At 40.0% G+C, this 25,521-nt stretch overlaps 1 protein-coding gene across 7 annotated transcripts in view; it reads right to left on the bottom strand.

Moving 5' to 3' along the window:
* OPHN1 (oligophrenin 1) overlaps positions 1 to 25,521 on the bottom strand; it is a 750,938-nt gene that overhangs the window by 100,793 nt on the left and 624,624 nt on the right. For 5 of the 7 annotated variants that reach the window (XM_061136928.1, XM_061136932.1, XM_061136929.1 and 2 more), the window contains one exon: positions 18,754 to 24,848. The exons of the other annotated variants lie outside the window; for them this stretch is intronic. The gene's annotated coding sequence lies outside the window, so the exon portion shown is untranslated. Of the gene's footprint in view, positions 1 to 18,753; positions 24,849 to 25,521 lie in introns of those variants that run through there. 7 annotated transcript variants of the gene reach the window in all.

Here is a 25,521-nt window from a genome sequence, read left to right as displayed (position 1 = left end):
GCTTATACCTGTCTATGGCACTCTAACATAACTCTTGTTAGAAATTTCCAGATATTTCAGAATATCAGCCCTCCTACTCATACTGTTCATACTGGGGTTATCGAGCCAAGAATACTGTAGTGGTTTGTCATTCCATTCTTCAGTGGACGACGTTTTGTCAGAACTCTCCACCACGATCCATCTGTCTTGCATGGCCCTGCATGACATGGCTCAAAGCTTCATTGAATTACACAAGATTGTGGTCCATGTGTTAATTTTATTTAGCTTTCTGTGATAGTGTTTTTCATTCTGGAGGCTATGGGAAAAAGCAAAGGGATTCCAGGAAAACATCTACTTCTACTTTATTGACTGTGCTAAAGCCTTTCACTGTGTGGATTGCAATAAACTGTGGAAGATTCTTAAAGAGATGGGAACACAAGACCACCTTACCTGTCTGCTGAGAAACCTGTATGTGGGTCAATAAGCGACAGTTAGAACTGGACATAGAACAATGGACTGGTTCAAAATTGGGAAAGAATTATGTTAAGGTTGTACATCATCACCCTGGTTATTTAACGTATATGCAGAGTACATCATGTGAAATGCCAGGCTGAATGAATCACAAACTGGAATCAAGATTTCCAGAAGAAATATCAACAAACCCAGATATGTAGAAGATACCACTCTAATGGCAGAAAGCAAAAAAAAAAAAAAAAAAAGCCTCTTGATGAGGTTGAAAGAGGAGAATGAAGAAGCTGGCTTAAAACTCAACTTTCAAAAAACTAAGGTAATGGAATCTGGTCCCATCACTTCATGACAAATAGATGGGGAAAAGGTGGAAATAGTGGCAGATTTTATTTTCTTGGCCTCCAAAATTACTGCAGACAGTGACTGCAGCCATGAAATTGAAAGATTCTTGCTCCTTGGAAGAAAAGCTATGACAAACCTAGACGGAAAATTTTAAAATAGAGACATAACTTTACTTCGACTAAAGTTTCATATAGTCAAAGCTATGGTTTTTCCAGTAGTCATATATGGATGTGAGAGTTGGACCATAAAAAAGGTTGAGTACCAAAGCATTGATGCTTTTTAAATGTGGTGCTGGAGAAGACTCTTGAGAGGCCCTTGGAATGCAAGGAGATCAAACCAGTCAATCCTTTAGGAATCAACCCGGAATATTCATTGAAAGGATTGATGCTGAAGTTGAAGCTCCAGTACTTTGGCCACCTCCTGTGTAGAGCTGACTCATTGGAAAATACTCTGATGCTGGGAAAGATTGTGGGCAGGAGGAGAAGGGGGTGACAGAGGATGAGATGCTTAAATGGCATCATCAACTCAATGTATATGAGTTTGAGCAAATTCTGGGATATAGTGAAGGACAGAGGAGCCTGGTGTGCTTCATCTAAGGGGCTCCAATGAGTCAGACATGACTTAGCAACTGAACAACAACAACTGATGCACTTGGGTGGTGAGTGAGAGAAAGGATCTTTGACATGAGCAATTGTATTAATAGATGGAGCTAATATTTATTAATAGAAGGAAGAACATATTTAGACTGAGATAGGAAATAAATCAAGTGCTTGGTTTTAAACATGTTTATTTTGAAATGCCAGAGTCTTTCAGAGATGTTAAATGGGTAGTTGGGTTAGTAAATCTGGAGCTCAGAATATATGTATGGGCTGAAGAGAGAGATTTGAAATTTTTTGACAAAAAGATGCTGTTTAAAGCCATGAGCATGTATGAATCTCCAGGGAAGAACATGTACAGAAGAGACGGAAAAGGCTTAAGACTGATCTCTAAGGAAAGTCCACTAATAACCAAAAGAGGAGATGAAGAACAAAGAGCCAAGAGGCAGAAGGAGAACTAAAATATTATCCTGGGAAGAATTTCAATGAGTTAAGAAGACTGGACACTGGCATCAAATGTAACAGAAAGGAAAAATAGAATCAGCACTGAAAAGTGTTATTGGTTTTACCATCACTGAGTTATTTGGTGACCTTGGCAAGAACAATTTTTGTTAAGTGGTAGGAAGGGAAGCCAGATAGTAGCGGGTTGAGATGTGAGAGAAGGTAAGGAATTTGAGACTTTGAGAATAATCAAGTCTCTCAAAAGCCCTCCCTTGTGGCTCAGACGGTAAAAGCGTCTGCCTACAATGCAGGAGACCCAGGTTTGATCTCTGGGTCAGGAAGATCTCCTGGAGAAAGAAATGGCAACCCACTCCAGTATTCTTGCCTGGAAAATCCCATGGACGGAGGAGCCTGGTAGGCTACAGTCCATGGGGTAGCAAAGAGGCAGACAAGACTGAGTGACTTCAATTTCTTTCACTTTCTTTCAAAAGCCTTGGTTGGCTATGTACAGAAGAAAAATAGAGCAGGAACTAGAAGTAGCTAAAGAGAGAAGAGGATGAGAAGGAAATATTGGTTGAGGGAGAATTCTTATTAAGATAGAAGATATTTGAGTATGTTTATAGGACTTCAGTGAGGAGATACCCCTTGTCCAAGGTAAGGAGCAGCAGCTGCACTTTGCTGGAGCAGCTATAAAGAGATACACAACGGCTAAGGTAAGAGAAACCCAAGTAAGATGGTAGGTGTTGCAAGAGGGCATCAGAGGGCAGACACACTAAAACAATAAAAACAGAAAACTAGCCAATCTGATCACATGGACCACAGTCTTGTCTAACTCAATGAAACTAAGCCATGCCATGTGGGGCCACCCAAGACAGACGGGTCCTGGTGGAGAGGTCTGACAGAATGTGGTCCACTGGAGAAGGGAATGACAAACCACTTCAGTATTCTTGCCATGAGAACCCCATGAACAGTATGAAAAGGCAAAATGATAGGATACTGAAAGAGGAACTCCCCAGGTTAGTAGGTGTCCAATATGCTACTGGAGATCAGTGGAGAATTAACTCCAGAAAGAATGAAGGGATGGAGCCAAAGCAAAAACAACACCCAGTTGTGGATATGACTGGTGATAGAAGCAAGGTCTGACGCTGTAAAGAGCAATACTGCATAGGAAGCTGGAATGTTAGGTCCATGAATCAAGGCAAATTGAAAGTGGTCAAAGAGGAGATGGCAAGAGTCAACGTCAACATTCTAGGAATCAGCGAACTAAAATGGACTGGAACGTGAGAATTTAACTCAGATGACCATTATATCTACTACTGTGGACAAGAATCCCTTAGAAGAAATGGAATAGCAACCATGGTCAACAAAAGAGTCCAAAATGGAGTACTTGGATGCAATCTCAAAAATGACAGAATGATCTCTGTTTGTTTCCAAGGCAAACCATGCAATATCACGATAATCCAAGCCTATGCCCCAATCAGTAACTCTGAAGAAGCTGAAGTTGAACGGATCTATGAAGACCTACAAGATCTTTTAGAATTAACACCCAAAAAAGATGTCCTTTTCATTATAGGGGACTGGAATTGAAAAGTAGGAAGTCAAGAAACACCTGGAGTAACAGGCAAATTTGGCCTTGGAGTACGGAATGAAGCAGGACAAAGGTTAATAGAGTTTGGCCAAGAGAAAGCACTGGTCATAGCAAACACCCTCTTCCAACAACACAAGAGAAGACTCTACACATGGACATCCTCAGATGGTCAACACCAAAATCAGATTGATTATATTCCTTACAGCCAAAGAGAGAGAAGCTCTATACAGTCAGGAAAAACAATACCGGGAGCTGACTGTGGCTCAGATCATGAACTCCTTATTGCCAAATTCAGACTTAAATTGAAGAAAGTAGGGAAAACCACTAGACTATTGAGGTATGACCTAAATCAAATCCCTTATGACTATACAGTGGAAGTGAGAAATAGATTTAAGGGACTAGATCTGATAGACAGAGTGCTTGATGAACTATGGACGGAGGTTTGTGATATTGTACAGGAGACAGGGATCAAGACCATCCCCATGGAAAAGAAATGCAAAATGGCAAAATGGTTTTCTGAGGAGGCCTTACAAATAGCTGTGAAAAGAAGAGATGTGAAAAGCAAAGGAGAAAAGGAAACATATTCCGATTTGAATGCAGAGTTCCAAAGAATAGCCAGGAGAGATAAGAAAGCCTTCCTCAGCGATCAATGCAAGAGGAAAACAACAGAATGGGAAAGATCTCTTCAAGAAAATTAGAGATACCAAGGGAACATTTCATGCAAAGATGGGTTCGAAAAAGGACAGAAATGGTATGGACCTAAAAGAAGCAGAAGATATTAAGAAGAGGTGACAAGAATACACAGAAGAACTGTACAAGAAAGATCTTCACGACCCAGAAAATCACGATGATGTGATCACTCACCTAGAGCCAGACATCCTGGAATGTGAAGTCAAGTGGGCCTTAGAAAGCATCACTACGAACAAAGCTAGTGGAGGTGATAGAATTCCAGTTGAGCTATTTCAAATACTGAAAGATGACACTGTGAAAGTGCTGCACTCAGTATGCCAGCAAATTTGGAAAACTCAGCAATGGCCACAGAATGGGAAAATTTCCACTTTCATTCCAATCCCAAAGAATGCTCAAACTACCGCACAGTTGCACGCATCTCACACGCTAGTAAAGTAATGCTTAAATTCTCCAAGCCAGGCTTCAGCAATATGTGAACCATGAACTTCCAGATGTTCAAGCTGGCTTTAGAAAAGGAATAGGAACAGGAGATCAAATTGCCAACATCCACTGGATCATCAAAAAAGCAAGAGTTCCAGAAAAACATCTATTTCTGTTTTATTGATAATGCCAAAGCCTTCAACTGTGTGGATCACAATAAACTGTGGAACATTCTGAAGGAGATGGGAATACCAGACCACCTGACCTGCCTCTTGAGAAACCTGTATGCAGGTCAGGAAGCAACAGTTAGAACTGGACATGGAATAACAGACTGGTTCCAAATAGGAAAAGGACTACGTCAAGGCTGTATATTGTCACCCTGCTTATTTAACTTATATGCAGAGTACATCATGAGAAATGCTGGGCTGGAAGAAGCACAAGCTGGAATCAAGATTGCCAGGAGAAATATCAATAACCTCAGATATGCAGATGACACCACCATTATGGCAGAAAGTGAACAGGAACTGAAAAGCCTCTTGATGAAAGTCAAAGAGGAGAGTGGAAAAGTTGGCTTAAAGCTCAACATTCAGAAAACTAAGATCATGGCATCCGGTCCCAATACTTCATGGGAAATAGATGGGGAGGCAGTAGAAACAGTGTCAGACTTTATTTTTTGGGGGGCTCCAAATCACTGCAGATGGTGACTGCAGCCATGAAATTAAAAGACACTTACTCCTTGGAAGGAAAGTTATGACCAATCTAGATAGCATATTAAAAAGCAGAGACATTACTTTGCCAACAAAGGTCCACCTAGTCAAAGCTATATTTTTTCCAGTGGTCATGTATGGATGTGAGAGTTGCACTGTGAAGAAAGCTGAGCACCGAAAATTTGACGCTTTTGAACCATGATGTTGGAGAAGACTCTTTAGAGTCCGTTGGACTGCAGGGAGATCCAACCAGTCCATCCTAAAGGAGATCAGTCCTGGGTGTTCATTGGAAGGACTGATGCTGAAACTCAAACTCCAATACTTTGGCCACCTCATGCGAACAGTTGACTCATTGGAAAAGACCCTGATGCTGGGAGGGATTGGGGTCAGGAGGAAAAGGGGACGACAGTGGATGAGATAGCTGGATGGCATCAACGACTCGATGGGCACGGGTTTGAATAAACTGCGGGAGTTGGTGATGGAGAGAGAGACCCGGCGTGCTGCGATTCATGGGGTTACAAAGAGTCGGACACGACTGAGTGACTGAACTGAACTGAACTGATAGGACTTCAGTAAGTGGTCAGTTTAGAGGAAGCTACTGAAAATATAACAGAAGGAACACAGTCACACTGATTGAATATTTTAATTTTTTTTGCATTAATACTTGCCACACCATTCATATTGAGATTGCCTTAGTTGAAGTTCTTATAATTTCTCACTTGTATTATCTGCAACCATCTCCTAACTGGTCTTCTTGTTTCCAATAATCCATTCGCTCAAAACACCTCTCTATAAGGAGTTCTCAGAGAAGAGAATTATGGTCTCATGGAGGTTCCTGAGGTAATTTTAGGGTGTCTATTCTTCCCTGGTGTCTCAGTTGATGAAGGATCTGCCTGAAATGCAGGAGACCCAGGTTCAGTCTTTGGGTTGAGAAGAAGGGAATGGCAACCCACTCCAGTATTCTTGCCTAGAGACTTCCATAGACAGAGGAGCCTGGCAGGCTACTGTCCATGGGTCAAAAAGAGTAGGACATGACTGAGCGATTAACACTTTCACTTTCACTTTGAGGTCAAAACTATTTTCATAATGATACTAAGTTTTTAGTATTTTGTATGAAAGTCATTTACCTTTTTCATTGTGTGGATATTTGCATGGCTGGCACCTTAGCATGCATAAAAATTTCATAAAATTAAATGGTCACTAGATTCTTCACAACCACTAACTCCCAGAAAAAATAAGACATTTTCACTTTTAAAATGTCCTTGATTAAGCAGCAAAAATATTAATTTTTTAAAACCTCAGTCCTAGAATATGTAACTTTCTAATATTGTATGTGATAAAATGGAAATTAAAAATAAAACAAATACAACAAAATATGATGGTTGTCTCAGGGAAAGCACTTGTGAATGGTGGGCTGAACTAGCTGCTTTTTTCATAGAACATAATTTTTGATTGACAGAGCAGCTGAGAGATAAACTATGCTTAGTTAGACTTGGGTATTTGGCAAATATTTTCTTTAAAATGAATGATGTGAACTTGTCACTTTAAGGAAAACAAGTGACAATATTTGTTGTCAATGATGATATTTGAGTTTTCAAGTAAAAATTGGAATTTTAGAAAAAATTTTATCTTCCACCATAAGCTTGAGAGTTTCCCACAACATTTTTTATAAGATCAATGGTATTATTAACACAGTTTTTTAAATTAGTGTATAATTAAATGTACATGCAGGATTTGTGTTACTAAGTGTACTAAAAGTTTTCCAAATGACCAAGACGTGGTGCTACAAAATCATTCCTGGGTAAATGATTCATTCAAAGTACAATACAGATCAATGGATTGCAATGTCATAGAATATGCAAAATTCATTAAGATAGTTTTTGGATCCACATTGTAACTAAAGTTTGAAAAACTATACTTGTGGAGTTTTGGTGTAGCATTTTGACAGTCTACAGTCCATAGGGTCGCAAAGAGTTGGACACGACTGACCATGCATGCACAAAGATTATCCACATACCTGAGTGAGGCCAAATTTTCTTTATTTCCTTCCAATAAAATCACATCATAATAGATTGAATGCAGAAACAGCCACTAGAATCTGGCTGTCTTCTACTAAACCATAGAAAAAGAGTTTTAGGAAAAATCTGAAATGATACCATTCTTCTCACTGTGTTTTATTTTTGGAAAATATATGAAGCTTTTGCACAGAAAAGGAAGCCATAAACAAAACAAAAAGACAACCCTCAGAATGGGAGAAAATATTTGCATATGAAGCAACTGACAAGAGATTAATCTCTAAAATATAAAAATAGCTCATGCAGCTCAATATGAAAAACAACAACAACAACAAATAACCCAATCAAAAATGGGCAGAAGATTTAAATAGACATTTCTCCAAAGAAGACATACAGATGACCAAAAAGCACATGAAAAGATGCTCAACATCATTAATTATTAGAGAAACGCAAGTCAAAACTATAACGAGGTATCATCTCACACCTGGCAGAGTGGCTATCATAAAAAAATCTAGCAACTATAAAAGTTTGAGAGGGGGTGGAGAAAAGGAAATCTTCCTATTAATATATTGTTGGTAGGAATGAAGAGAATATTATGGAGGTTCCTTAAAAAGGTAACAATACAGCATTCATATGAGCCAGCAATCTCACTCCTGGGCATAAACTGGAGAAAACCATAATTCAAAAAGATACATACTCTGAAATTTATCAGAAATGTATACTTGTCTAATAGTCCTTTCTATGAATCCTTTTTTATCATTATGGCTTACAACAATTTAGTAAATTATATTTTTAAGTAGATTAAAAAAAAAGATATATAAACCCCAGTGTTCATTGAATCACTATTTACACAATAGCCAAGACATGGAAGCAACCTAAATGTACATTAAACAGAGGAATGGATAAAGAAGATGTGGTACATATATACAGTGGAATATTACTCAGTCATTTAAAATAATGAAATAATACCATTTACAGCAACATGGGTGGACTTAGAGATTGTCATACTGAGTGAAGTAAAACAAAAACAAATATCATAGGATATCACTTACATGCAGAAGCTAAAAAATTGGTACAAATCAACTTATTTATAAAATAGAAATAGAGTTACAGATGTAGAAAACAAACTTATAGTTACCAGGAGGTAAGAGAAGGAAGGATAAATTGGGATGTGGGGATTGACATATACACACTACTATACATAAAATACTAATAAGAACCTGCTGTATAGCACAGAGAACTCTACTCAATACTCAGTAATGGCCTATATGGGAAAAGAATCTGTAGAAGAGTGGATATATGTATCTGCATAACAGAGTCACTTTGCTGTACACATGAAACTAACACAACATTGTCAATCAACTATATTACAATAAAGTTTTTTAAAATGAAACAAGAAAAAATATTTTTAAATAAAAATATGTTAATATATATTGGTTTAATATTGTTTTTATTGGAGTATAATTGTATTATTATTTTTTCAAGGAAGCAATAAAAATTTTTAAATTTTCCAGTTTTAATTTGCAATATGGTAAACATTAATAGATATCACCCACAACATCAAAGCTTCTTTGAAGTCCTCAGTAATTTTTAAGATTATAAATGATACTGAGATCAAAACATTTGAGAACAATTCCCCTATACTACCCATGTCATCTACCTGGTTCTTAAGCTTTAATGGCCTTCAAGAATTCAAGACCCTTTATAAACAGGCCTAAAGCTTCCTTTTATGTCTCATTTTGTGTCACTCCCCTCCATGCACTGCTTTCCACACATCAGCTGCATCTGTATCAGGTAACTTGCTAGTCCTTCCATTTGCCATTCTCATTCTTACCTCCATGCCTAGGACATCTATCCAATTCGAACATCATATTTCTCTGGGTCTCCCTTCCCTATTTGGCAGATTTATTGATCTCTTCTTACTTTCTCCAATGTACATAACTGTCTTTTTCCTCATTTTTGCAAATAACAAAACTGAAATCCATAGAAAAGAGGGAGACATCTAAGTTCCACAGCAAGTGAGTGGCAGAGCTAAAGCCTAAATTCCCATCATTCTTTTCATACTTTTCTTCATGGAAGCTGTTACAGAGAGCAGAAAGTATTGAAGGCTCTGGGAGAGAAGGATAATTAAGTTCAGTTGAGCTTTAAAAAATTCTGTGTTGGAACATTCTTAAAGGAAGTAGCCCTTGACTTTGGCCTGGTCTAAGAGCAATCAATCTTTAACCATGTTGACACAGATGAAAAGCAACTCATAGGACATATTCTTATCCTTTTTAGCTTCTTCAGTTCTATCCACACCGTCCAGTCATTATCCTTAAATGAAATGTCTGAGGGGCTTGCAGGCACTCAGGAGGCCATCTGAAAAGTACTGCTCCCATCTGAAGAAGACTAATTGAACTGATGTTCTATTACCACTGCCTGTTACACACACTGCCCTTATTTGGCTCCCTAGGCTTGGATAAAAAACACTAGGAGAGGCCTACGTGTGTGCATGCTCAGTAGCTTCAGTCATGTCCAACTCTTTGAGACCCTATGGACTGTAGCCTGCTAAGACTCCTCTGTCTGTAGGATTCTCCAGAATACTGGAGTGGGTTGCCATGTCCTTCTCCAGGAGGTGAAGCCTAAAGCAACATTTGGGATTTGGTGAAAAATGTAATTGCCTGTTTCAGAGAACTTTGCTTTTCCCATAATATTTCCAAATGGCATATACTGAGAATATTCTCTTTGGATAAAATTTGTTTTAAAAGCTTTTGTTAACTGTCAAGAGATAGTTTCTGTGAGGCCTCCAAATGAAACTAACTCTAAAGAATGCTGCTTGTTCTATAGCACCTGGCTAGTTAGGAAAGGCTACCCCAGGGAAAGGAGTCTAAAGGATGTTAATGAAAATTAATTTGGTGTCTGGATGTCTTGAAGACACTGTCCTGTGATAAAGCTTCTAGGGTGGAGTTGATTCGGTCAGTTTAACCCATTTAATTGGGGTACATTTGGGCCATACCTTGTGCAAAGAGCTTGAAATACAGAGTTGAATAAAACTAAGCTCATACCCCTGAAAAGTTTATATTCTCTTCAGGAAATCAGGCAAAAATACATAGTATACATAGTATAATACATAGTATTATCAGCACTAAAATCAGTATGATTGGAGAAGGAGTGACTATAATGAAATGGAAAAGGCTTTTTTTCAATACTGAAATGAAAGTGAAAGTGGCTCAGTCATGTCCAACTCTTTGTGACCCCACAGACCATACAATCCATGGAATTCTTCAGGCCAGAATACTGGAGTGGGTAATCTTTCCCTTCTCCAGGGGATCTTCCCACCCCAGGGTTCAAACCCAGGTCTCCCATATTGCAGGTGGTTTCTTTACCAGCTGAGCAACAAGGGAAGCCCAAGAATACTGGAGTGGGTAGCCTATCCCTTCTCCAGGGGATCTTCCTGACCCAGGAATAGAACCGGGGTCTCCTGCATTGCAGGCAGATTCTTTACCAACTGAGCTATCAGGGAAAGACTCATAAAATAAAGCCCATTATATTTTTATAATGAAATGGAGAAGGAGTGACTATAATGAAATGAAGAAGGTGAGCAGGACCTTAAGATGAACAGGAATTCATTGGTTCACAAAATATCATCACAGTTTTAGGGAACCAAATATGAAAGGCATGGAGGTAGGAAAGCTGAGCTTACTTAGTAGTTATTCTTTGGCTGTCATCTGCCACCTCCAGATCCATTCTCTGTCATTATTTTCCCTCCTCTGTGTTCCAAGAGGCTAATTTTATGATTGTATTAACTTGTCTGATGGCTTCTGGCTGGGTTTGGCTAACAAGAGGCACTGACAGGTCAAGAGTGGGAGGAGAAGAGGTCTTGCTATTTCTTCCTCACTACTTTACTGCTCTAGTTCTCATTTCTGACAATGTCTGGAATTTTTCCTGATTATAGTTCCTACTAGGAATTTCTTCACAGCTCCAGCTCTCTCTAGGTGCTGGTAATACTTTCCCATTTATTTACTCCTTCAATTCAAAGGTGTAATGGCATCCTGTCATTCTTAGACCTTGAATGCTTCACCATGTCTTGTTGATACCACTAACCCTGCCCACAGTTTTGAAAGTTATCAATTTAATTCCTGCAGGACCATTGCAAATGTAACCGAGAACATTCACAGGTCCAGTTTTCACAGAATTTAAAGTGTGTGACTGGGTAGAACAAGAAGAAGATGAGGCAGAGTCTACATGGCAGAGTCTTGTATGACTCTTTTCATGAAAGACTTTGTGAGTAGGTCATGAAGAGCCTTTATGAACCAACTTTGTTCTCAATTGGGAACTCCTGAGGTTTGTTGATTTGTTACACAGATGAGGCCAGAATTAAGATCTACAATTTACTGAATATTTTACGTGTGCCAGACATTTTATCTTTATTATCTCATTGAATCTTCACAACTCTTAAAGGTGAGCACTTATTGATCTCAATTTTACAAGTGAAAAAACTAAGTCTCAGAAGAGAGAAATAACTTGCCTACTAGATTGCTAATGAGTAGAAAAGGAAGATTTGAACCTGTGCCTGCTTAAGTCTAGCATTTGGGTGCTTCACTAGACCAAGTTGGATGATAAAGTAGTCTACATGACCTTTAGAGTGTCTTTCAGCCCTATAACTTCATACTCTATGGGATAAGAAAGGTATCTCCACCTAGGTTCATTGGTCCATCCATTAACTAAAGGCGCTGGTGGTACCTTGTGGGGTACATGCAAGGGTGTGAATGAGACTTCTTGGTTGGGCACAATGCCTTCATTTCCTGCAAATGTCCCTCTGCTGGCCATGTCTTCCCCATGTCTGTGCAGAAACAACCATATAGCTAAATAATTCTGATAGAATTCTGTCTTTAGAAATGCCAGTTATATCAGCTCTTCTGGTGGAAATATAGCACTCCAGCAGAAGTGAATGCCACCTATAGTGCCAACCAGTGTTTGCTTAGTTTAACTCTGGCACAGTCTAAGTTGATGTGGCTATTGAGTTTGGATATTAAATCAATTTAGTGTCAAGTCTTAGGAAAATGAAAAGAAGAATCAACTTGGAATACCTACTCTGGGCTGAACACTTTCCATTTTTTCCTTACTACAAGCCTGAAAGGCATGTGCCATCATCCTCATGTTACAGGTGAGGAAACTAAGGCTTAGGGGAAATGATTTGTCAGGGTGTAAAGTAGCTAACAAGTGTCAGAATAAGCATTGGAATTCAGACGCTACTTGACTTTTAAAGCCAATATTTTTCCTACTGTATTACATGAGCAGTACAATATGCTGGTTAAAACAGATCACCAGCCCGGGTTGGATGCATGAGACAAGTGCTCTGGCCTGGTGCACCGGGAAGACCCAGAGGGATCAGGTGGGGGAGGTGGGAGGGGGGATCGGGATGGGGAATACATGTTAATCCATGGCTGATTCATGTCAATGTATGACAAAAACAACTACAGTATTGTAAAGTAATTAGCCTCCAACTAATAAAAAAATAAATGGGAAAAAAAAAAAAACACCTCAGAATTGAAATCTTGGTTTTGAATCCTGGTTCCTTCACTTCTTAGCTATATGACCATGAGCAAGTCATGTATAACCTTTCTGTGTCTCAATAGTATCTGCCTCATAGTATTGTTGTAGGATTAAATGCATTAATATTTGTAAAGCACTGAGAATGTCTGACACAGAGTCAATGTCATATATATTTAAAATATAGAGCCATTTCTATTCCTTTAAAATCTCTTGATTCTTCCATTCTTGGGCCTGAAGAAGAAAAGAAAAGAAAGGAACTAGATCAGGAAGCAGACTCTCCCAGAAGGAAATCAGCTTTTCTCCTAAACCTGGAGAAAGACTAAGGCTAATAGCTGAACTAGAGAGACCCAATCTGTAAAGCTTGAGATAAAGTATGTGGTTTCTTTGTCTTGTGAATTTTTGTGCCCACCCTCCCTTGTTCCCTCACTGCAGCTTGATATTGCTTAGCTAGCTCTCTCTGACCTCCATTTTCCCTTCATATCTGGAAATGGCTGCTGAGATGACAGCAAGAATAGAGATAGTCATCTGGAGGATTGGAACTTTGACTGTAGATTATGAAAGCAGGGCTTGAGAATCATAACACTATCTGGCTCAAAAAAAAAAAAAAAAAAAAACAGAAACTTACATATGTTTCAGATTCCTTCACACTAGAGTCAAATTAGCAAGGGAAGAAGACATTTCCATGGCCATACCTTCTTGACCCAGAACTGATAAAGGTATATATCATTCATAGATGTGTATATGTCTATGGATACCTTGGGGTTTCCTGGAAATCTGGGGTGGGAAGGGAGGAAAGTATGATCTCTACTTACCACTGAAAACCCTTCTGTGAGTAGGGTAAAGCTGACGATCACTAGGGAGACACTCACTGCCTTGTACAGGTATGATTTCCATCATTATAGTCTGGGTATTGGTTATTACCCTTTGCTCAGTCAAGGATCATGCACTTCTGAATATGATTTGTGGAGCTTCTTTATTCTCTAAGGCTGCCACCAACCTAATGCTTCTGACTGATTGAATGCACACCTAAATGCCCAATAGTTTCATTGCAAAGGGAGAAAAATACTATTTCTTGTGTTTTCTTGTGTTAGACACACCTGGGGGCAAATCCTAGGACCACCAATTAATATCTGTGTGATCTAAGGTAAGTTTTTAAACTTAGAGCTTCAGTTTTCTCACATCTAAAATTACGATAATACTATCTTTCCCATGACTGTTGTGAGGAGTATATAAAAAAGTGTAAAAGTTTTAGCAGAGGGCCTTTCCCTCCCCCATTGCCCAATTCTTTCTCTCAGCTCCCAATCAGCATCCTAAAACTTTCAGGGCTTTGAAAATGTAAGTTAATTCTATAAATTCAAAGCCCATCCTTCCCACTAACCAAGCTCCATAATCTCTTCTCATTTAGAATTGCTAAGGCTATAATCTGTAGAATGACCATCTAGTCCTTACATGGATCTGAGGCACACTCATTAATGCTTCAGTTAGCCCCATGATTATTTCACCTCCTTGGGGCTATTAAATGTAGTTGATATGGCCACATCTAGTGGTGTCTCTCACATCTTAATCAGAGATTTATGTATTTGTTACAATTTTCTGGCAGATGGTTATAAAGTATCTTGAGCAAGGGGTGCTTTGTCTAATTCACACACAGTCTCCATATAAGCTATAAGTGGTCCTTCACCTTTCCTATCACAACTTGCTTCAGGTACTGGCCACAACCTTATTTACTCTTCCTTGCTCCACCTCCAGCATCACAGCAAAAGCAATGAAAAGTTCTTTCTCGAAAACACGTTCAACAATAGGTACTGGAGTCTTCTGTGTTAGAGAATGTTTTAGTAATGAAAATGTTTTGTATAGGCTTAGGAGTCCATTCCTATCTAGACTTTTACCTTTTGCTCTCTATGAAACTTTGAGCAAGTAACAATCTTTCTGTATTTCAAGTCTTTATAGGTAAAATGGAACTAAAATGAGGTGGTTAAAAGGTTCAAATGAGACAATGTATAGAAAATATATGCAAAGTGCCTGTCCAATTGTAGTACATTTTTAAACCCAATTACCACCCTAACTCTTTTGCCAGATCTACTGGGAAGGCTTAAGGATTCAGGCCTCTCCCAGCTATGTTTGACACAATAAATGTTGAACAAGTTTATTTCCTTCCCTTGGTCCCAGGGGACACCCAGTTCCATTATGGGGCTTGTTTCAACTCCTCAGGCTCTGAATTCTAGAAGGACACTTTATGCAAAGGTTTTGGATCAGATTCTTATAAACTATTTACCTGTGGTCAGGACTAAGTCCGTTTTCTGCTTTGTCACAGTGGAACCAGTTTGGCTACTTAGCTGCCTGTTTCTTTCCCAGAGCTCTTCAAATTCACTGAAAGAATCTTTACACCCATATCCAAAGGTATTTTGTGATGTCTTATTCACTTCAGGGGAAATAATGTGATTTTTTGCTGGATATGAATGTACCCTGGACAGCCAAGAGGCAAGATTAATTTCTAATTAAGTGTGAAATCAGCCAGCAGCAGGATAATGCTTTTCTTCTATATCTCCTTCAAGATCTACCCACTTGCTCACTGAAGACATTTGAGGAAACACAATAAGCACTATTGTAATGACAATAAGAGTAAAAAATGTAGAGGAACAGAGAGTAAGGAGTGTGGGAGAAACAGCTGCTCCCCAGAAGAGTATAAGGGGTCTTCATGAGGGTGAAGGTAGCTAAGCCACATAACCAGGAGTTTAATGGCCATAGGAGGAAGGAGTCTCTGTTCCTCAAGTCATAGGAATGCTTCAGGAATGCTTCATAGACCTGACTGTTGGAAACTGCACAGGCCAGAGTAGTGGGCCTGGATTATTGACATGAAACTCTGGCATAAGATGCCAGATGGGGGAAACTGAGCCATGCATGAGGACAGTTTCCACAGGGTGATGGTAATCAGGGTGGCTAGGTATAGGGCCAATGAACATGACTGTTTCCAGACAATCATTTCACTATACTGAAGAATTCAAGAATCAAGTGATAGATAGTTAACATTTGGGAAGATTTTGAATGGCAGAGCATGGTCCACTAGCCCTGAATAGGTATAGAGAAGAATCCATTCTTATATAGCAACTGAGGCAGCCACTGCTATTGTTGTTGTTGCTGCTGCTACTACTACCACCATTGGTTAATATTAATTGAGCATTATTTAAGGGCCAACCATGGTTATTTTGGTAAAGTAACTTGCCAATGGTGATTGAGGCATGAATACGGATAATGGTATTTGAGTTCCTTTCAGGGGGTTTAGAGGCCAAGGCTAGCAAAGGAGACATGGAGAATAGAGGATCTCAACTTCTACCGAGTTCCTCTAGATCTCAAGCTCAGAAAGGAGACAGAATTCTGAGTATTAAGGGATGGTAGCAGGGGTGGAGAAGAGGTGAGTGACAAGACTGAGGTTGTCCATACCCTACCTACCTCACATCATGATAGCTCTGGAAATTACAGTAGAGTGGCACCTGCCAGCATCATGGTACCTAGATGGAAATAACTGAGGAAGTAGAAAGAAGAGGAATAAATCCAGGGCTGACAATATGAGTGGAAACTTAGTTCCCACAGTCTTGTCAAATGCTGGGAAATGTAAGGTATAGTGAAAGTCATTGTGTAGCCCTGTTTTCCAGAATCAGGAAATCTCTTTGTTGCAGCCTTAATTCAGGCACTTTTTGGGGACATGCTCAGGGCCTGGGTCTTCAAGAAATGGGCCTCATAGAGTTTCAGAGGAAATGATACAACTTGAATGCACACCACAACAGGGAGGCCCACCTGTCTCATGGGGAATCAGTGGAAATATTATTCTGCAGAGGGTATTCCTGGGGCTGCCCCATCTTTTTAAAAAAATAATTTATTTTAATTGGAGAATAATTACAATATTGTGATGGTTTTTGCTATACATCGACATGAATCAGCCATAGGTGCACATGTGTACCCCCATCCTGAAGCCTGCTCCCACCTCCCTCCCCACCCCATCCCTCTGGGTTATCCCGGAGCACTGGTTTTGAGTGCCCTACTTCATGAATGGAACTTGGAACTGGTCATCTATTTTACATATGGTAATATATATGTTGCAATGCTATTCTCTCAAATCATCCTACCATTGCTTTCTCCCACAGAATTCAAAAGTCTATTCTTTATATCTTTGTCTCTTTTGCTGCCTTGCATGTAGTAATGGTCCATCTTAAAAAAAACAAAGACAAAAACAAAAAAAAAAACAAACATTATTTTTGCTGTACTGGGTATTCGTTGCTGCAAATGTTTTTCCCTAGTTGTGGTGAGCAGAGACAACTCTCTAGTTGCAGTACACAGGCCTCTCATTGTGGTGGCTGCTCTTGTGAAGCACAGGCTATAATGAGTGCAGCCTTTAGTAGCTGTGGTGCATGGGCTCAGTAGTTGCGGCTCCCAGGCTCTAGAGCACAGGCTCAGTAGTTGTGGTGCACAGGCTTAGTTGATCTGTGGCATGTAGGATCTTCCCAGATCAGGGGTTGAACCCATGTCTCCTGCATTTGCAGGTGAATTCCCTGAGCTATCAGGGAAGTCCCTGGACCAACCCATCTAGACCCCACCTACCTGGACTGACACGCTCCTTTCCTTCCAGGCTCTGAGAAAATGTTGGGCACCTTCACTTTGCACTCCATTGGCCCCATGTGTGTGTGCATGCTCATTTGCTTCAGTTGTGTCCAATTCTTTGTGACTCTATGGACTGTAGCCTGCCAGGCTCCTCTGTCCATGGGATTCTCCAGGCAAGAATACTGGAGTGGGTTGCCATGCCCTCCTCCAGGGATCTTCCTGGCCCGGGGATTGAACCTGCATCTACTGCACTGCAGGAAGATTCTTTACTGCTGGGCCAATGGGAAAGCCCCCCACTGACCCCATAAAACACAGCAAGTCTCTGACTCCTTCAGGATATTCAGCTGTGCTGACTTGGGTTATCAGAATGCCAGGGCTCTGAGGGCAAGCTTAGAGCATCAGAGGTGCAAGGGACATTAATTTGACTTTTATGTCTTCTCTAGGAGAATTTTCCCAGTCTTGTAGAAGACACAAGGAATTAGTTAAGGAAATGGTCTCAGTTTGTGGGCTTCCCAGGTGGCGCTAGTGGTAAAGAAACCACCTGCCACTGCAGGAGACGTAAGTGATGTGGGTTTGATCCCTGGGTTGGGAAGATTCCCTGGAGGAGAGCATGGCAACCTGTTCCAGTATTCTTGCCTGGAGAATCCCATGGACAGAGGAGCCTGACAGGCTACAGTCCATAGGGTTGCATAGAGTCGGACTTGAGTGAAGCAACTTAGCACGCATGCACAAAATCTGAATTTGAATCCTGAATTCACCCTTTTCTGGCTGGGGAATGTGGGGAAATTATGGAACTATTCTGTTCCTCAGTTTTCTCACCTGTAAAATGAGGCTAATGCCAGTACTTACCTCATAGGAATATTATCTGGACAAATTTAGTAAACTCATGCAAAGCACTAAGATTCACATTTGGCATATAGCAGATGGTGGCTCACACACTAATGAATCTGCCTGCAATGCAGAAGACCTGCATTGGGTTAGGAAGATCCCTTGGAGAAGTGAATGACTCACCACTTCAGTATTCTTGCTTGAGGAATTCCATGGACAAAGGAGCCTGATGGGCTACTAAGTTTGTCATCATTTGTTACAGCAGCAATAGAAAATTAATACAGTGGTTTTGTGCCTCACTTTGTACGTGTCAAATGAGGGCTTAATACCTTGTCTTACCTACTTTATGGGTCTGAGAACAAAATGATGGACATAAGTGTGCTCTGCAGAGTTACAAGTTATAAAGTTGTTAGGATATTCTCCAGTAGGGAAAAAATTGATCTGTTTTGAAACAACTGTATTAAAGCAATTAAAAGCTTAGAGCTCCTGACATTTCCCAGGAGAAGTGCTGAGGGTTTGGAGGACTGCTTCTCTCCTAGAGAAGTAGTGCAGCATAGGTGAAATCAGAAAACCTAGGTACGAGTCTATTTCCTATCTGTGTGACCTTGGTTAAGTAAGTTACATTATCTCTCTGAGCCTCAATAAAGAAATGAGTGTGAACATGTGATGGAAGCAAAGTATTCAGATGGAAGGCATATTCATCCTTCCCAGTGTGTGCCTTACTGCTGGAAGCAGAGATCTTGATTCTGGTAAACTAGTCACCCAAAGAAAGCAGAGTTGAAAGACCCTTGGGGTGGTACACTGAGCACCTGTTTTCTGCCATTGGCTTTGGCATGTGACCTTAGATCAGTTCCTTCTCCTCTCTGAGTCTGTTTCTCCATTTTAAGAGGTTAGATTATAACTAGTTGTTTTCAGCTAACGAGCATCAGAATCACCTGGAGAGATGCCAGCTGGAGGATGAGCAAGAGTCTTCTCTTTTTTACAAGTCTCTCCTACCCCCAATAAACTACCCCCCAAATCCCAAATTAGAGGAGGTTTATTAAATTTTGTTAAGTATGCCCTATTCAGGATATAAGAGTTGATTTCTAAGTATGTGGTTTGAAGCAGCTGGTTCCCAAAGAAATATGGATGCCTTGCTTATATATTAATTAAAACACTTGCCAATTTCAAATCAGTTAACTAGAGTCATGCTCCTCCCACTTTCTTGCAATTTCCATTAATGTAGCTTTGTCATGACTGTGGTATTTCCTCTCAGAATACTCCTCCTCATGTGAACTAAGATACTAATCTCTAGGCAGACAAAACCCAGTAGAATTGTCCATGCTTTCATTACAAGGTTGACTGTAGTTAAAATCCACAGCTGAGAATAACCGAATGTCAAAACTGAAAATACCTTTTGAGACTACCTGGTTTAAAGGCAGACAATTTAGGGGAGACTTGCTCAGCATTACAGACAGGAAGCGAGGAGTGAGTCTGGACCCCCATCACTCCTGAATGAACTCTTTACAATACTCCATGTTGCCTTTCTACTGCTTTTAATGCTCAGAGATTTGAAACTCAGATAACTTTCAGTCTTAAGGTGGTTTCACTATTCTTTGAAGTAGAAAAATTTCATTTATATTTCATCAAAGTATAAGACCATGTACAAAGCAATGTAAGAAGCATGCAGCTATGGACACAAACTTTGTAAACATTTCCAACATACCAGATTAGTTTTCTCTACCATTTTTGGTCTTTACCTCACCAAGATATCTACTTCCTCAACCTATTTTGGCTTACAATCTGTGCTTCTCAAATTTCAATGTGCATAGTTATCTCCTGGATATCTTATTAAAATACAAATTTTGATTTCAGATGTCTGGGATGGGGCCCAGGAATCTGTATTTCTCATAAGTTCCCAGGTAATACTGATGCTGAGGCTGATTATGGACCATATTTTGAGTAGCAAGACTTGCAGATGTTGTTAGTCTCATTTCTAAACATCATCTCCACTTACTGTCAGAATTCCTTTACCACTTGGAGTAGTGTGCTATATTAGAAACAGGAATGCTCCTGTGGCTTCTAGTGCTGGGTTTTTAATCAATCCCTAACTGTATGACATTGGGCAAATTATTTCTCATCTTCCTGAGTCTCAAGTTTTCTTATCTGTAGAATGGGGCTGTCATTTTCACACAGTGATGTTGTGAGGCCTTAAGGAATAACTGGACTTGGTGCAAAATAGACTGTAGATGGAGATCCCTGGGTACAAACAGATTCTGGGCCCTATATTTCCTTAGAAATACAGAAGACAATAGGAACAATGATTGGATCATGCATAATATGCTCAAAGATTGTTTCCATGACAAAACTGCAGATAGAGGCCATTAATACTGGACAGTCTGTATACTTTATTAAAAGTCATGTGAATGTACTCCAGGATTTAATTCTTTTTCTTCTGATGTTACATATGTATTTCATAAAGGCATCTTTCTAGGATCTATTAATGTCCTTGGTATCAAATGATTCTTTTCCTTATGAAAATGGAGGCTTTTCTTCATCAAAAACATCTCTTCAAGGTATCTTGCTTTTCTCGGCATTTTTTAAATGCTTCTGAAGCTTTCTCTGGGCTTGTAATGTGTCAAGGCCATTAGAGGCAGCTACATTAAACATAGTATTATTGATCTACATTCTCTCAAAAGCAATTTTTTCTAGTCACAGAAGCACTTTTTCATTACTTTATTTATTCTAGTTATTACAGAATTGAAGAACTTCTTGAAAAGGGAAGGATTGTTTCATACAATAGCAACTTATTTTAGAAATAGTCTACATGACATCACTTATTACTCAACTTGGATGCTGAATTTTGCCCCTCAGTGGCTGGACAATATCCCTCATATTTTTTAAACAAAAAATTCAATAATATTTTTTATTCTAAATCATTTCTTAACTTTTGCTGTCATCACAGAAAACCCTTAATAGGGATTTGATCCCAAGGCATCAAGTATTGCAGCAGCACCAAGATCGTTTCATCTTCTCAAACTACATGTGTGGATGCTATACCAGTCTCAGGGTGACACTGCACATGCTAGAACTTTGGGGAAGTAACAGACAGACAGAAGGGCCTTTTTTTCTTTGAAAGGCAGCTAAGCCAAGGATTTGACAACTACCAACAAAAAAGAAATCCTTCGTGTCACAAGGTAAAAGTAAATGATCCTTTTTAAAACCTTAACAAATGGTCATACTGAATGGGAGGAGGAAACATAACAGAAATCGCTTTCAGCCCAGTTTTTTCTTCCCCAGTAAATTGGACCTGCATTCCCTCCTTCCCCTCAAATGCTTGCCTTTTAATATTTTGTTAATCAGGCAAGAGTCAGAGAGTCATGTCAGCTCCAGTAATATGGCCTTTATATTACAAAAGGAAAACAACATGGGATGCAAAATCAGAGAGACCTGGATTAGAATGACAGTTCTGTCTACTTGTGTGAGCTTGTGCCAGTTATTTTAGCCTGCTGGGCCATAAATCCTTTATCTGTAAGATGAGGATAGCACCCACTTGTATGATTGTTGTAGGGACTAAAGGATTTAATATATATGAAGCACCTAGCACTTAGTAGGTGCTTAATAAATGCTATCACTGTCAGTTCAAGATTTACAGTTCATCCATTGCCAGTTTCTCTAGCCTGCTGACTAAGGTATGCAGATAATCTCCTATAGTTGAAACACTTCAATTATCAACCCCTTGCCATAGCCTCTTCTGAATGACTATCCATCAACCCCAAGTCAAGTCAATCTCATTTCACAGAAGCTTTTTCTCTTTAAATCAAAGAACAAAAGGGTAGATGCTGAGGTTCATTCTTTGTAATTCTTTGAGTATAGCCCAGGGCAGGAACAGAGGTTCATTCTTTGTAATTCCTTGAGTATAGCCCAGGGCAGGAACAGTCACTGCTCTTGGCTTCCAGCCAGACTGGTGGTCCCAACTCTTTAGACCAGGTTCTTGATCTGTGTCCCAGGAAACACATAGCAATCTCACAGCCACATTTTTGGGACACATATTCCACTGGAATTGTGGTATCTTTCTCTGGTTCTCGGGCTTCCCTTGTGGCTCAGCTGGTAAAGAATCTGCTTGCAATGCAGGAGACCTGGGTTCAATCCCTGGGTTGGGAAGATCCCCTGGAGAAGGGAAAGGCTACCCATTCTAGTATTCTGGCCTGGAGAATTCCATGGACTGTACAGTCCACGGGGTCGCAAAGAGTTGGACACAACTGAGTGACTTTCACTTTCTCTGGTTCTCAATAATCTCTCAATATTTGTGGTGGAATACAAATTGATTGTGGAATTTCCCCCCAAGGAAACCACAGTGAAACCATGTCTCTAATATCTTCAAAAGTACCAAGGCTCGAATGGACACTGCTTCTGTGGCTAAAATCTGCATACCTGCTTGGTTTAGTTAGTCATCCAATGGGACAGAGCAGAGAGTCCGCAGCTCTGAGATTAGGGCTCAATGAGTATTTCCTGACTGAGTCCACCAGGCCTCACAGAGATTCTGTTTGGGGGTGAGCAGCAGGTAGAATGGTGGCCACTTGGCTTACTTGCTTCTGGTTTCTTAGCAACTTGGCCTTTGAGACTAGGTAGAGCTGAGAGTTCAACATGGCCAGTTGGTTACACCTTCATTAAGAATGTTGTCAGATTTCTACTAAATCACTTCCACAAAGGCTCTCAGTGTGTTTATGTCAGATAACATGTCACTAACTCATCAATAAGCCATATTTACAGTTAAATCTTGAAAGTAGCAATTGCCTTTCAGTAACACTGTTCTAAAGGCATCTCAGAGTTGGTTACTGCATGCATGCATTCTCTTCTCATCATCTCCTCTCGCCTCCTCTTTTCCCCATGTCTATGCTTCTTCTTGGTACTATAGTAAGTGCACTAGCAGGGCCTTGCTAGAAGAGCCAATAGGAAAGTCCTTTCTCTCACACTGGACCACATTATATTGGGTTGGTCAAAAAGTTCATTTGGTTTTTCATATGGAAAAACTTGAATGAATTTTTGGCCAACCCAATAATTACACAGATCCTAAAGACAGGCTATCTTAAAACCAACCCTTAAATCAAGGCACCTGTGTGGAAACAAGTGGTGACACTTTTTCCGGCAGCTTCTCTTCAACAAATAGGAATCAGAAATGTCTACTTGTCAGATTTCTGACTCAACTCACTAATTAATTGTGTTTTAGTTCCTTTCCAATGATTGAAACATCAAATGAGGAAGACCAGGAGCTTAGTTCTGGAAGTCCCACTTGGTGGCAAGTATATGTGGCTCAAGAAAGAGGGTAAGAGTCAAACTCTCAAAATGGTGACCCCTAAAGCTACCAGTCATGAGGCCCTTTGCTTGATAAGCATGGTATAATTGAAAGAACCTTGAGTAGGGATATTGGATCTTGTTTAGGCACAGCTGCTAACTTGCTCTGCCTCAGTTTCCCCAATAGTAAACTAAGCAGTTTGACTAAATAATACTGAAAGCCCTTTCTAATTAATTATTTTAGGAATTGTAAAAAGAGTCAAAATTTTGTCTCAGGGGCTGTGGTTCTTAATCTTTATTATGTCACAGGTCCAATTTGAAATTCACTAAAATGTTATGGACCATTTCCTCAGAAAAGGCACATTGTTGTGGAAGTCTGCATACCATTTCAGAGGCTTTATGAAGTTCCTGAGTCCACAGATACTGGGTTAAGAACTGTTTCTTTCAGACGATAAAAGAGCTTATCTTCAAAAAGCAAACATGAAACAACAGTGACAACTACCTGGCCTTTTTATCCATTTTAACAATTTTCCCCAGCATTTGATCCCAAAATGGAACTCCTACAGAACACACACAGTCTGCCTTTAAAAAAAAAAAAAAGAACTGTTTTAAGCTTTTGTTTCTTTCTGATTGCTTGGAAAGGAAGCTGTTAGGACAAAGCAGGAAGAAGAATAATTCAAACAGACATAGGCTTTGACATGCAAAACATGCTTTGCAGATTTGTCCTAAGTGGCTGTATGCAAAAGCAGGAAGGCCACCTTCCTGAGTCCACATTGGAGGGATTGTAGAGGCGTCACTCATTCTGTCTGGCCCATAGGAGCAGATGCATTCTTGGCAATGTAGTACCATGCCAGAGCTCCAAACTGGCACTAGGGTCCATATCTTCAGTAAGAGACATGGTAAGAGCCTCCGAAGTTCAGCAAATATTCCTACTCCCCTACTTCCAAGGTAAGCAATGGCCCCAACTCAAGTAACTTTTAGTTCAGGGTAAGACTTCTAAGATCAATCTTTAGCCCCAAATCTTTCAGAGATAGATGGCCTTTTGAGGAGGCAGGAAGTTCAGAGAACAGTTGAAAACTGAGCTCCTTTCTTCAACTCAGGTCAGTGGATAGCTTGGTTTCTGCAGTCTGGCTTGAGGGAGTTCAGCCATTCACAGTCTTATAGGAGCTCAAGATAGACCTTCTAGGGGAATGAAGACAGAATACAAAGGAGAAATAAACTTGTGTATAGGACATGTGCCCCTTATTTTATAGCCTCCCAGAGCCTGAAGGTGCAGGGACAGGAAGAATCTGCTCTTCAGCACACAAGGATTTGAAGAAGACCCTTCTAGAACCTGGAAAGGGTCCCCTGAGGCCAAGGATTTTACAACCTGAAAGGGAAAGAAGAGAGTAAGGAATTAGCTATGATTGGTTAAGCACTTAATAGCCACTGGGCAGTAGGGCCTCTCGTGGTAGGTAGCAAATCTGCTCAGCAACAGCAGCTGGCTAGGAAAAAGCCCTTATAACTCAGATTCCATAGACCAGTCCCAATATGGTGCTATAATCAGGGCTGGAAACCCTGTGCCTTTAGCTTGAACTCTAATCCTCAAAAAGTCTACAGGGGATATAGAAGCCTGATATCTCTGAGATTACCCCCCCCCCCGACCCTTGCAGAATGGTCACTGCCTCTATGGCCCTACAATAACTCCAGATTTCCTTTTACTGGGACTTTACCTTCATGAGAGCTGATAAGAAAAAGCTTATCTACCCACAGACCTCTGAGGACTGGCAGTGATAGGAAGAAAAGGAAGGAAGGGGAGTACATGGAAAGCTCTGCTCCAGATACCTGGATCTTGTTTATGCATGTACTGGTTTATAGCATGCCAACAATCTGATTGTCAATCAGAACTTCTAGGCAGAGAAAGAAATTTCCATGATCTCCATGGCTCTGGTGATCTTAGTAAGTTACGTATCCCCTGTGAACCTCAGTTTCTTTATATGTTTAGTGAAAGTACATATTATCTTCCTTATTTCTGACATTTGATATGGACTAAATGAGTTAAT

Source organism: Dama dama, chromosome X, assembly GCF_033118175.1.
Source record: "Dama dama isolate Ldn47 chromosome X, ASM3311817v1, whole genome shotgun sequence".
Taxonomy (NCBI): domain Eukaryota; kingdom Metazoa; phylum Chordata; class Mammalia; order Artiodactyla; family Cervidae; genus Dama; species Dama dama.
This window is presented reverse-complemented; position numbering and strand designations above follow the sequence as displayed.